Genomic DNA, 14,685 nt, shown 5'->3' on the forward strand with positions numbered 1-14,685 from the left:
ATGTGGCACTAACCACATTTCAAGCACTCAGTAGCCACATGTTGCTGATGGCTACTACACAGAACAACACAAATTTTAAGCAATGTTGTTTAACTTATTTGATTATGCCAATCATCTTAAATTTTCTCTTTTTTTGGAATGCTTCTTAATTATATAGAAAAGCTTTTCCTCTGAAAATTCTAATTCAGTATTAGGGAAGGGGTTCTAAACATCTGTGTCACTGTAGGTGATTCCTATTTTCAGTAAAGTTTGCAGTCATGGCATTAGAGCATGGACCAAAGCTCACGTGGGCTCTCAGGCAAATATTTTATATGGACTCTATGGCACCAAATCCATGATGAAGAGAGCCTAGAACTTGAAATAATTGTCAGTTTCAGCTTTCTCCAGGCTCTCAATTCTGTATTTCCTCTTTCCTCAAGGATGTTTCAGTCACATCCAATAACTTTGCTTTCTTTTTTCCAGGGAAATTGCTTTACAATCTATCATTCTTACCAGGAGGTAAACTACTAATAAGAAATATCACTTATGACAAGACTTTGGCTACTTAACTTCAAACCTGGACCAAAGACTTATGATCAGAACTTGAAATATTTTCTAATGATAGACCATAAAAACTAAAAAATTCTAGGATTTTGAAAATCCCCTAGGTAGAAGCCTGATGTTTCTGTTTAAAGAAACATCTCAATTATTAGCTTTAACATGTTCAACTTAACAAGAAGCTTCAATAAGAATTTCTAAAACAACACAAAGTAAAGTTGAGCAAGAATTGCTGATTTGGGAATCCTTAAAATCAGTGGCTTCCCATAAAAATGGCCCTTCCCCCAAAGGTCATCTAAAACCAGATCAATTAAAGAAATTTTATAAAAGAGTAAGATATATTTGAGGATACAGATTCTGGAATCAATTAGTCCGGGACTAGGTCCCAGCTAAAATTTGCTAACTGGCTACAGCCTAGGCTAATTTGCTCTGATTCTCTAAGCCTCAATTTTATCAACTGGAAAATTCTTTTCAGGATTGTGGAGAAGTAAATCACACACACACACACACACACACAGAGTAAGGACTCAATGTATGACTACTATAATTCTAAAAATGGTTGCTTTCTCTTCAGAGTTACAGGCTTCACATTGTGACCAGTCCAAAAGCCAGATGACTCATTGGTGAGCTCTGTTATATCTGGTTCTGAACTCATGCTACATTTTGCAGTCAGAAAGTCAGATTTCCTGAAATCAACTGTCAACTAAAAATAAGCTAAGTACTTTTAAACATAATGCTACAATAATATATTTTTGCCTTGTGCTAATTCTATATATCAGACTGAATTAAAGGATATAAGAAAGGATCATGTCTCTCAAGTAGTAATAAATGTAATTATTTTAATAATTACATCAAGTGGGGTGTGGTGGCACACGCTTGTAATCCCTGAGCTTGGGAGGTGGAGACAGGAGGATCACAGAGGCTCGAAGCCAGTTTAAGAGACCCTGTTTCCAAATAAAAAATATACATAAAAATAGGTCTGGGAGTGTAGCCCGGAGGTAGAAGGGTTTCCAGGAACCCCAGTACCACCAAATAAATAAATATATACATACATCAATTTTATTAGATAGTCTTATTAAAATAGAAAAAATTCTTTTCTCTATTGCTTGAATTCAAAATTACTATCTTTTCAAAATAATTATTTTTAATACTATCAGTATTGATAAGGCAGTAACTTCCAATATGATAATTCCCTACCCTTTGTATATTGAATTAACAAATAGTTGTATTTATTATACTTTTACCTTTTATTTTATTTTATTTTATTTTTAGTAACCCAGCATCCTTTGTTTTAATGCTTCTTGTTGGTGGCTGCCACCTATCTAGCAATTCTTTCTATATCTCTGTTCTGAGGTGTCAGCTTTCAGACAACATCTTGGTCGGGACCATTTTCAGGCCCTCCAGGGCTTGCTGAAGTGACTGGGCATGACTCCATTTCTCTGATGTCCCCAGTAGATCTTGGTCATGGAGCCAACCCCAGTGTCACCTCAGAGGTACAGGTGCTGTGCTATGGAAATAGTGTGTAGAACCAGTTCTCATCATAGGAGCAAGCTCTTTATGCTTGGCCAACTTGACTGTGTCCACCCATTAAGGGACTTTCAGCTTCCTAGACTTTTTGAGGAAGGCTGCCAGACCTCTGATGAACTCCTGCTGGTTTACATCTTTTACAGCAATTCCAGGTATTCAGTGAGATTCAAAGTAAAACAATGATATATGCACATAGCATCTCTTATGGTATTCTTTCTTTCGATATGTTTTTGCTTTAATCAACAAATTAATATCTTAAAATAGTGAAGATAGGCCAGGCATTGTGGTATATTTTTGTAATCTCAGTACTTGGGAGGCTGAGACAGGAGGATCACAAGTTTTTGGCCAGCTTCAGCTACTTTAGTGAGTCCCTTTGCAACTCAGAGAGACTCTGTTTCAAAAATAAAAAAGTAAAAAATGGGGCTGGGGGAGGGGGGAGCTCAGAGGTGGAATGCCCCTGGGTTCCCAGTACCACACACACACACACACACACACACACACACACACACACAAGTTAAGATAGCCAATTTGTCTACACTTAAAACATTTTAAACTCATAGGTGGATCAGGTTCTTACATTGTAATACAAAGACCGAGACCACTAACATTTATCAAGTGCCTGCTGTGTGCCATATATGTGAATTCATCCCAATCCCTTGGTAACTTCTACTATCTTCTTTTCAAAAAGGGTCCAATTAGTGTGTAGAGAGGCTAATCTAATACAAGGTAACTTTGTTAATAAGTAATAAAGCCAGCATTTGAATTTGCTTTACCCCAAAGGCCTTGCCTTTTCACAAACCCTTGAATTTGTTTTATGTAGATTCTCATAGATACAACTTAGCAAATTTATTACTTTTTATGTTTGTGATGCTCTTTAAAGTTATCACTTAATATTTTATTTCCAGTTGTTTGTGAGTAGCATGTAAAATATAATCTATTTTTGTATGTTTGCATTATAGTCTACAATCTAGCTAAACTTAACATTTAGCTCTACCAGTATTTTTGTAGATTATAAAAACCCAATCTATGTAAATATAAATGTTATTTCTTTGTTCCATGTCAAGTAAAATGATCACATGAATTTTTTTGTCAAATCTAAAGTATGTGATTTGTAGCCAGGCTAATATAGCAAAGAATCATTTTCAGGACTCTTTAAAAAGATAGACAATCATCATCCTAAACAGCTAAAAGTGAAGCACAATTGCCGACCCATATGGCTGGCATCCAAAGAGAAAGGCTGTACTTACTGAAATACCAGAGACAGAGAAAACAACGTATTAAAGAACACATTAAGGGCAGACATACCAAACTGCAATTTATGACCTGCTTGTTTTCATGATACTCCAGTGTGAGAAGCGACAGAGACGTAACTACAGTACATAATATCTCCCGAAATAGAAAAGTTGGCAAATAAAAAAAAAAACATTATCTATTGTTGTGTAATGTTATCACTGCCCTCCCTGTTCATCATTCAATATAATTTATTATGTTTTACATTGTAGCTTGTAAATTTAAAAAGAACTTAGATTTCCATTCTTGGTTATGAAATATCATGCTGTACCAGACAGTTGTTCTGTTAAAAATAAATATACAATAACTATTTAAAACTCAGTTGAAGACATCAGAAAGTCACCACAACACTTAGGGTGATGGGTCCCTCACTGATGTTAGCTGGACATTCTTTCATGGCTTTCTTGTCAAAGCACTTGGTGATTCACATGCAATGTAGAGCTAAAAAGCTGAATAGTCAAGGAAAAAGCAGAGGTTAAGAGGCTGAGACATTGGACATAGTTCTCAGCAGTCTCATAGTGCTGGGATATAAATACTTGTCATTTAGGAGGAAACATCTGGTAAATTTTCTAAGGCTTCTGTTGGGACCTTGAAATGATGTAACCTAAGAGTAAATATGAACCAGAAATAAACAGTCCTCACTAAGAAGTTTAAAGTCAGCTCAGAACCAAACTGGTACCCATGACATGGTTAAACACTAATCTAGCTCTTTCTGTTTAGGTATTTTTAGATGAGATTAACAGATAAGTCCAGAAACTTGAAACTGAATAAAGCAAACCACCCTTTACAATGTGGATGGGCCTTGTCCAATCAGTTGAAGGCCTCAGCTCAATAGGATAAAATAACTGACCACCCCAGAGAAAGATAGAATTTTGCCAGCAGATTGCCCTTGGACCCTGTAGATTTTGAAGTTGCTAGCCTCTGTAATCATATGAACCAATTCCTTAAGATGAATTTGTCTCTTTGACTTTTCTAACTCTGTGTCTCTTTCATATATATTTATATATGCACACACACAAACACACATATACTATTGGTTCTTGAACCCTAACCAGTACACAATGCTTCCTCTCTGGGTAAGGCTTTATGGTTTTCAAAAATTGTTCATTTATATTGTCTTATTTCATGGCAATTAGAGTGAAGGCTTCAAGGGTGCTGAGGTTAGGAAAGTAAAGATATTTCCCAAAGTTGCAAAGTTAAGTAAGCGTCAGAGCCTGGGCTAGAACTCGTAATCAGATGATTTCTGGTGCAGATTATTTGTGCCATATTATCCTGTCTTCTTATTAACTTTGATGTATCCTTGTGAATAGAATCTTATGTGCCCCTAAAGACTCACAATACAAAACAAATTCCAAAAATGGTCAAAGGACTTGGATAGACACTTTCCCAAAGATACATAAATGGCCAAAAACACAAGAAAATATGCTCAACATCACTAATAAGGAAATGTAAATCAAAACCAATGTGAACAAAATAAAAGAAACCTAGTGAGATACCACTTCACATAAATTAGGATGACGGAAGAAAGACAAAGCTGAAAATGATGAAAAAGAAAACAAATGTGAACTGGCAGGGTGTAGACCCTGTGCACCGCTTGTAGGATGTAAAGTGGTATAGCTACTATGGAAAATATTATAGTGGCTCCTCAAAAATTTAAAAAAAGAATTACTATACAGGCTACCAAATCCCATTTCTAAATATTTATCCAAAACAATTTAAAGAAAGGGTATGAACAGTTATTTATTCACTCATTTGCAGCAGCATTATTCAATAGCTAAACGGTATAAGTAACATAAGTGCCATCACCAGATGAATGAAAAATATATGAAAGATTCATAAATATTATGAATTTGTAGTATATATGTGAATATATATATATATATATATATATGAACGGAATATTATTTGGTATTAAAAAGGATGGAGATTCTGACACATGGTATGGCAGGAATCAACACTAAACATTATGCTAAGTGAAATAAGCCAATCACAAAAGAACAAATATGTGGTTCTTATAATAGTCAAATCCACAGAGGCAGAAAACACAGTGGAGGTTGTCAGAGTTTGGGGGAAAGAGAAAAAGAAAACTATTATCCACTGGGTGCAGGGTTTCAGTTTTGTAAGATGAAAAGTCCTGGCGGTGCATGATGGTGCTGGTTCCACAACAGTGTGCCTGTACTTAGTGCCACCAAATCGTACATTTAAACTTGATGAGCTGGACGTGGTGGTGCACACTTGTAATACCAGCATTTGGGAGGCTGAGACAAGAAAATTGTGGTTCACGGACAGCCTCAGCTACTTAGTGAGGCCCTTTGCAACTCAGTGAGACCCTGTTTCAAAATAAAAAATTTTAAAAAATAGGGTTGGGGGTGTATCTCAGAGATTGAATGCTGCTGGATTTCATCTCCAATACCACAAGATAAATAAATAAATAAATAATAAATAAATATGTGATGAACATAATAAACTTTGTTATGCATATTTTAACACAAATAAAATATTAAAAGTCAAATACAAAAAATAAACTCATAAAACAAAAACCAAAAATGGGCAAAGGACTTTAATTGACACTTGTAAAAGATATATGAATGTCCAGGAAACATATTAGAAGATGTTCAACATCACTACTTTTAATATAAGGACTGGATTGCATTTTCAGAGTGACTTTTAATATGATCTTTACTTATAAAATTTTTTTTTTTGGTGGTACTGGGGTTCCTGGAAGCCCTTCTACCTCCGGGCTACACTCCCAGACCTATTTTTACATTTTTATTTGGAAACAGGGTCTCCTAAGCCAGCGCGCGCGGCTGGCTTCGAACCTGCGCGATCCTCCTGTCTCCGCCTCCCAAGCGCGGGGATTACAAGCGTGCACCACCACGCCCGGCTACTTATAAAATTTTTACTTCTCATTTTTCTCCACACCTTTGGAAGTTTCAAAAAAGTGTTTCTTTGCATATTATTCTCATTTATTCATTCATTTTCTTCAATTAAGAAGTTAGACAGTAATAGACATTCTTGTTTATTATGTGCCAAGCCTTAAGAATCTGCAGTGAATGAGGAAGATGTAGTCTCTGTCCTGATGGAGACTGCATTTTTGGTGAGGAGGACAGAAATCAAGAATAAGTGTAATGCAGGGGCTGGGGAGAGGAGGGGACAATGAAGAAAAGGTCGGGATGACGACAGGAGACTGAGTCTCAGGGATTGCACTCACCTAGCAAGAGGAAAAAGAATTTAGAAGAATTATGTTAGGGAAAATGTTCATTTAGACTTACGTAAGGCTTATTAGCAAAACTCCCAACACTGCAAGAATTTTAGATTGTTTTAATTAAAAGGCTTAAAAAATTAACATCCATACTGTATATGGGAAAAAGACTATGGTTAAAAGTATTTTAACATCCCTTCATCAAACAAAGGCACAAATTTTGGCCCTAGAGAGTATGATTCTCCCTCAGAATCAATGGGAAATCAGGCCATGCATTTTCAATACTGGACATGAAATTCAATTTGATTCACAATAGTTCATGCAGATTTTTTCCCAAGTTATTTTTATATTAAGGCATGCCTGAAAAATTTCAGCCCAGATTTAGGTTTAAGTTTCCCAGATTTAGTAAGTAATTGCTACACTAATGAGTTCTTATGTCTTAATTTGGTCTGTTCCAGATGTTAACATCCACATTGTTTGTTTTTCATTCTCCACCCCTCTGCATTTCCTTATAAATCAGTACATTTGTAAATGTTCTGATTTTTTTTTAATCAGGGGAAGAGTAGAACAAGAGAGTAGGAAGAAGTAGGTTGGACAAGAAGTTTAGGGTCTTATCTGCTATGCCGTTTTGGCAAACTTGTCTGCTGGAGTGAAGCTACGGGGAGAATGTTTTCAACTTCACAGAAGCCATAATAGCATTTCTATATTTGTGGAAGGTATAGCCTGACCAACATGTATTCAGGCCTGTTAGTGTGCTTCCCCAAGGAAAATTATAGTATTGATGGCCTTCTTTAAGTGGGAAATAAAAACCCGGTGGCAGAGTTGGTATAACTTTACTAAAATCAACTTTTTCCTTTATTGAACCAGGGGAGCAAGCCCCATCCTATAAGCTAGCATAACTGAATAATCACTGAGAAAAACTTGGCTTATACTCCAAGCTAATAAAGTAATGCACTGATAGAGTATATTAATACAAACCTGCATTTTAGACCCAGCTGGTGTGCAGCTGGATGGCAGCTGAGAGACCTGGGATTGTTCTCCAACAGATATGGGAGATCTTGCTGAAGGGTAGTGGTTCTCAAATTTTAGTTATGCATGGGAATCAGCTAGAGTGCTTGCTAAAAATGCAGATTCCATGGCCAGAGGCCTAACAATTCTGAGCCAAAAGATCTGGGATAGAGCCCAGAAATCTGCGTTTTAATAAGCAGCCTCAGGTGATTCTGATGCAGGTGGTAGAAAACCACATTTTCAGAGCTACTAATATCATCATTCAAGATCTTTAGCAGCTGAAAAAGATAAATAGGCTTTCAACCAATCTTTCCGCTTGGTTTTTGACAGCCGAGTCCAATCCACAGCTGGTAAAGAGGTTGGATAATGACCACAGATAGGTTTGATCCCCCAGGATAGAATACTTAAAATGGTTTTGGGACCTCTGTTTCTCTCCCCTCAATAAGGGGGTTGGAAGGCAGCCACAGACTGGGCTGGAAATCCAGCTGGCACAAAAATTGGAAGACAATCCTCAGTGAGGTCTGGGCTCAATATCTAACTGTTAAAGAGCTTGGCTGCCTGCCCTGTGGTGTGCAGTAGATCTCCAATTGATACAATGCGTTGATAACATATGAGAAGCACAGGTTGAACCCAGGAACTGTGAGGAACTTAGATAAACGTCCTGAGGCCTAAAATTTGGTCCCCAAATGGCATGGAGCTTGGACAATATTAGGGAATGAGTTTAATCCTCAAATGGTAAGAGTTTTGGATGTCAGGAATGAGGTCTGGGTTCAATCTCTTGTCATTAAAAAGCTTGGAAGACCAGCCTGGGATCTGGTTTCAATCGTCAGATGGTAAAGAGTTCAAATGACAACAATGGTTTCTAGGTTCAAGTGAAAGCTGACAAACAGCTTGAAATAAACTGCAAGATCTGGGTTCAATCTTGAAATGTTAAGGGTTTAGATAATTGTCATGAGGAATGAGTTCAGCTTGGAGGATTCTAAAAGTCTAGGTGAGGTAGCTAAGAATCTGTACCAGATGATTAGAGACAACTTGTGGTCATAATCCACGTGGGAAAGGATTTAGATAGTGGCTACTCTTAGATTAGGAGATAGAGAGGGTGCTTAGATGTCTTTGGTCTAGTGCTACATATTTAATGCAGAGAGAAGCTTGAATTCCAGCCATGGGGTTAAAAAATGTGGATACAAGTACTAGGTCATGAGCTAATTTTGCAAGAGAATATTATGTGACTTCTCCATATCCACAACTATGGAGAAGAATACAGGCACCAGGCCTGGGAATGTGATTTCTGAAATAATGGAGGTGTTTTGCCAGGACTTTTGCTGACAGAAGGACTGTTTTATATGGCTAAGAGAGCAGATGTCTGAAAAGCATTGAAATCTATGATGTGTGTTCCTAAGTGGGATGACAGCTGGCACCACTGCCTAAAATCTTGTTCTTACTTTTACAGTTTCACTAATACTCTTCTTTCTGATTATTCTGATTTATCAACAAACAGCAGTCTCTGGAAACTTTTAAAAGCATTCTCAAATGGTAAAGAAGCAGACAGCTCTCCAAGCACCTAAAATCCATGAGGCTCTTAGACAAAAATGGAATGGATTCTTTAGGAAAGAAGCAAAACTAAGCCATGACTAACAACTAGTTTTCTTCCTGGATATCATATTCTTTGAACTGACAAACCAAGGTGAACTCAAAAGAGATGGCTTTATTAAGGGACTGGTTTAGAGCACAGATTTATCTGCCAAAGCTTTCTGTGCTTCTTGACTCTGAGTGTGTTCCATGGATACCTTTTAAGGAATATTCATGCTTCATACTTCCAGAACATATTAGGAATTTATTTTAACACATAGCTATTGTAATAATATTGTTGCAAAAAGTAACATTTTATTGAACAATTATATCTTATCTCAATACTAGTTTATTTAATCCTATAAAGTAGCTTTTGTTATTATCCTGGTTTTATAGAAGAGGAAACTTATAGACACAGGTGTTAAGACACTACTGTATTCACCACACCACCTTTTCCTAGGATCAGTGGAAGAGTATATTTTCTACCATTCCTTGCACATAAGTTGTAATCAAGTGATTAAATTCATCCAGTTGGGAATGTAGGCAGATGAGATAGAAATCAATTTTAATGTGTGTGTGTGTGTGTATTGTGTGTGTGTGTGTGTGTGTGTGTGTGTGTGTGTGTGTGTGTGTGTGATACTAGAGATGGAACCCAGGGGCCTTCTAATTCCAGGCTACACCCCTAGGCCTATTTTATTTGGAAACAGGATCTTAATTAGTTGCTCAGAGCCTTTTTAAGTTGCAGAAGCTGGCTTTGGACCTGGGATCCTCCTGTCTCATCTTTCCAAGTACTGGGATTACTAACCTACACCACGACACCTGGCTTAAAAATAACTTTTGAACCTAAGCCTTTAAAACAGTTGGTAGGCTCCTCAGATTTTTTCCATAACCCTGACAACAGTAATATTAGAGATAAGTGTTTCAAATGATATAACAAGATGGAGAAAGATGCCCTACATATTTTAATTAGACTTTAAACAATAATAAATCTTAATTATGTTAAGTATTTCACAAATTCTAACCTACTGATTGTAATATGCATTATTATTTTATGGACCACTAAGAAAGAAAAAATACTCAAATGACACACCCAACTAATTATAAAACTGCTCAATAAATTTTACTTTTAAGCCAGATGTGGTGGCACATACCTATAATCCCTGCATTTGGGAGGATGAGACAGGAGGATCACAGGTTTATGGCCAGCCTCTGTGATGTAGCAAGGTTCTCAGCAACTTAGTGAGACCCTGTTTCAAAATAAAAAATAAAATAAGGCTGGGGGTATAGCTTGAAGGTAGAATGCCCCTGGATCAAATCCCCAGTACCACAAAAAAATCTTACATTTATTTATTTATTTGTTTGTTTGTTTGTTTGTTTTGCGGTAATGAAGGTAGAACCCAGGAGTTTTTCTACCTCTGGGCTATACTCCCAGGCCTATTTTTATAGTTTATTTGGAAACAGGGTCTCACTAAGTTGCTGAGAGCCTCACTCAGTATCTGAGGCTGGCTTTAAACCTGTGAACTCCTCCTGTCTCAGCCTCCCAAGCGTGGGGATTCCAAGTGTGTGCAGCCATGCCCAGCTCAGGAAGCAGATATGAAAGCTCTACGGCAAATAAGTTGAAAAGAAATGACAGATTACCAGCATCTTGCAATCTCCAGTGAATTCATGTATTTTGGTACTAAGCATCAATAGCTACCATCACCATAAAGGAGGATAGCAAGATATACATCATATCCCTCTTGACAGAGGTTCTCAAGATACAGTCTAAGGCCTTTGGAGCCTTATTAAGGAATCTATTAGCCCATTACATTTCCATCTATTTAACTGCACAAAGCCAGGTTTTTTCGTATACTTAATATAATACAATAGAATTAATGTAAATACCTATATGATAATTCTGCTACTTTCCATTAAGCCAGATATTAAGAGATTTGTAAAAGTATAAAATAATGTTAGTCTTCTCACCAGATACATTTTTCATTTTGCAAAATATAGTTATGATTTGAAAATGTTGTAATGGGTTTATTATTATTTCTAAATGAATTATTTCATAAATATTTTAAATTTCTAAGTTTTAATTTTAATTATGGAAAATATTGATAAATATAATCACATAAACAAAAGCCTTTGTGGGTGCTCTTCAAAAAATAGAAGAATCCTGAAACTATGTTTGAGAACTGTTGGTTTTGCCAAAGAGGTTAAAACTATTGGGTTAACCCTTTTAATCCAGCTATCAATCAATTTTCAGAAAGTACTTCTGAAGATAGCAGAATATGTCAAACTACAAAATAAATATATAAGCAGGAAATTTATAGGTCAAATGTCCTGTATCCTTCTATAAACAAACTGTAAGGACCAGAAAAAGGATGAAGAGAATTCTTACATTAAAAGACACTTTAAAAACATTAAATTATTTTAAAAAGTAGGAAGCTCAAACTTTAGTGTTTAGGGATTCACACTTGGATAATAAAAATATAAAAAATAAAATAAAGCAATTGCTATAGTAGTTTTATTGGAGGCAAGGAGAAGGTCAGTTGGGTCAGAACACTTTGAGAAGCTTCATATTAACTTATATAGTTCTACTTCTTGATCTAAGTGGTGGTTATGACTCACCACATCATAAAGACCCCTTTTTAGAATAAAAATATGACAAGTTACCATCTCACTCAACTGTTTCCAAGTACAGGAACAAGTCCCAAAGCCTGTATACTCAACTGCTATATATATTGACAGATGTGTTATAACTTAAAGAAGACAACTCTTTAATCACATAATTAAAAGAAAATGAGATACAGTCATTTACTTCTCAAATCTTATGTCTGTAATTCTCTAATCATGGGTTCTTATATCTGTTCTTTAGAATTGTCAAATAAAATTATTGAGACCATTGTTTTGAGCTGAGCTCCTACAGTATGCCCAACAAAACATGTCAAACCAGAATGGAGTTACTCATGCAAGATGGTAAGTAATCAAACTGAACTTAATAATAAACCAATTAAAATAAAACCAACAGAAGATTCAGTGAACCATCCAAAGGGGCCCAGGGAGCCATATGAGTTAGCATGATAAGAAAGTAGCCTCTGCTTTAAGCTACACACAAATAGTAACTTTGAAACCAGCTATCTGCCTTTGTTCCTTGTTTCTTCAGCCTTTTTACCTATAAAGTCCATGCCCTCTGTTTCAGTTAAGTTATGCCTTTCTATTTTATAGGTTGGATGCTGTATAGTACTAATAAAAACCAATTAGGGATTTTAACACTCAAATTGTTGAAATTTTGTTCTTTGAAAGGATCTGTGTTATAAAGTGATCTCCCTCCTTCAGACTGTTGAAGCCCACCATTCAAATTGCTAGCATCAAACCTGGAATTCTTTTGCTTTATTCATTTATATATCTTCTCCTTGCAGTAGATTTGCACAAAGTAGGGTCTCAGGAAACCAATTATGTAATAAATCTGAAAAAAACTTTAAAGCAGTTTCTGATAAGAATTCACAGATTTCTGAGCCAGATACAAAGAAATTAATACACTTAACTTTTTTCCTCCAAATCTCACTCAGAGTCTATCTTCATGTACTTTTATTATAAACTTTTGGTCTAATTTATAAGCTTCTAGTATGTTAGAACTGACACATTAGAAATAGAGAGAACTGGCTATTTGCATCAAATCAGCCAATGTGTGTGGTGTACCTATTTTGTGTAATAAACTGTTAAATGCTAGCAGATAAAAATAGACTTCAAGTGAGAGTGGAGATAGAGAAACAACTCAAAAAATTGAATTACTGAAAAATAAAATAAGACACCTAGTATTAGAGATGGAAGGAAGAAAATTAATAGACGCCCTACCAGAATCTCCAGTATGTACGTACACACACACACACACACACACACACACACACACACACACACGTCATAGTTATCAGAAAAGCTGAGGAAATAGAGGCAATAGGAGACAAACATTAAAAGGTTCATGGAAAGAGTTATGCAATGATGGTATCTGGCTAGCAAATCTGAAATCTGAGGACAGGCCATTAGTAAGGGCAGGCCGGTCATAGGTGCAAAATGAAACTGCTGACCAAAAGCAAAATTTTATCTCTGAGGACACCTAAGCCCTGCTTTGAAAGGTTCTCAACTGATTGAGTCAGCCCCACCTAGGTTATGGAGCACAATCTCTTATAAATAAATAGATTATAAACTTTAATCATATCTACAAAATACCTTTATAACAATACCTAGGTTAGCATTTATTGAATAGCTGGGAACTTTAGCCTACTGAACTGACTCATTAAGTACCATTGCAGTATAAGACACATGAAACCGCAGAATAAGAAATGTACACATTATTTTCAGTAGATTGTGACAAGAATTTTTGTGTTAAAGAGGCTTAGAAGCAGAAAGCTGGTCAGTGTGAATGTTAACAGCATTTGTATTAGATTTTACATAAGGTAAATAGTGACAGTTGCCTATTTCAAATGGGGCAAGAACCAGAAAAATTATGGGGGTGACAAAGCTGCCATCCAATGTCACCCTTAGCACTGGTATTATTTTATATTTTCTATGTAGAGAAATAAAAAAGATCAGATTCAGAACAACTATCAAAGTCAGGACCCTGGTTACCTAGGGGAAGAAAGGAAGACTAGATCTAGGAGGAGCACATAGAAACCTTCAAGTATTTTTATAAAGTCTTATTAAAAAGATTGAAGCATGTGGAAAAATACTAATATATGAAAAAATTTGGTAGTGGATATATCACTATTATTTTTATATTAATCTCTATTCTTAAAATATTTAATAATTTTTAAAAGATTTCAAGAAAGTATTAAATATTTTAGATAAATTTCTATCAAAATGTTTGAATTCTTTTTTCTAGCAGCATAAGTTGAGAGTATTTTCTCTAATTTCCTATAGTAATATGTATCACTTACCTATGGCTCAAATCCTGCAGTAATTTTAAGTCAGACATATCTAGGTTTAAATTTCAGGTCCCAAATCTTACTGATTGTGACCACAGACAAATTACCTTATCTCTCTGAGCCTCAGTTTCTCATCTGTAGAGATAGTAATGTGTCCCTTATTCTTTCATTGTAAATACTAACTAGATTGAAGTATAATAATAATGTGTATAGATCCTGATACACAGCTGAATTCCTGTATCCTTTTTACCCTGTATTACAATTTATCTTTCTACATGTTCATTCTCTCTTAAAGAAAAACCCCAGGATGATTCATTTTTGGGTTCCTCATAGCACCTAGCATGATGCTGTGTGTTCAAGTAACGGTAAAGGAATGTGGGAGGCGCCTGTTTCCCATCTCATCCATGCTACCTCTGTGAGGTAGAGCGCTCCTGGCAGTGCACAGATGGGTCCACGTGTAGATCCTGTATAAAGTCCTCATGAGGCTAGAGAAGATTGGAAATTTATGAGAGTCTGTATTTAAAATTCATAAACCATCTAGAGAAGTTAATATAAAACTACAATAGATCAGTTATAGAAATAAGCCTGTGAAAAATATGTGGTCCACATTTTACTACAGTGTCTTTACTAATATAGGTAATGAGC

General features: G+C 35.9%; 1 protein-coding gene and 1 pseudogene across 4 annotated transcripts in view; both read right to left on the reverse strand.

The window, feature by feature from the left end:
* The window catches only part of HPSE2 (heparanase 2 (inactive)), a gene marked incomplete at both ends in the record, with an annotated part of 666,883 nt that overhangs the window by 332,826 nt on the left and 319,372 nt on the right, over positions 1–14,685 (reverse strand). The window lies entirely within an intron of this gene.
* On the reverse strand, positions 1,829–2,220 carry LOC308261940 (small ribosomal subunit protein eS19-like; annotated as a pseudogene). The gene has a single exon. The product of its transcript is annotated as a small ribosomal subunit protein eS19-like (transcript).

Source organism: Muscardinus avellanarius, assembly GCF_963383645.1.
Source record: "Muscardinus avellanarius genome assembly, chromosome: 4".
Classification (NCBI taxonomy): domain Eukaryota; kingdom Metazoa; phylum Chordata; class Mammalia; order Rodentia; family Gliridae; genus Muscardinus; species Muscardinus avellanarius.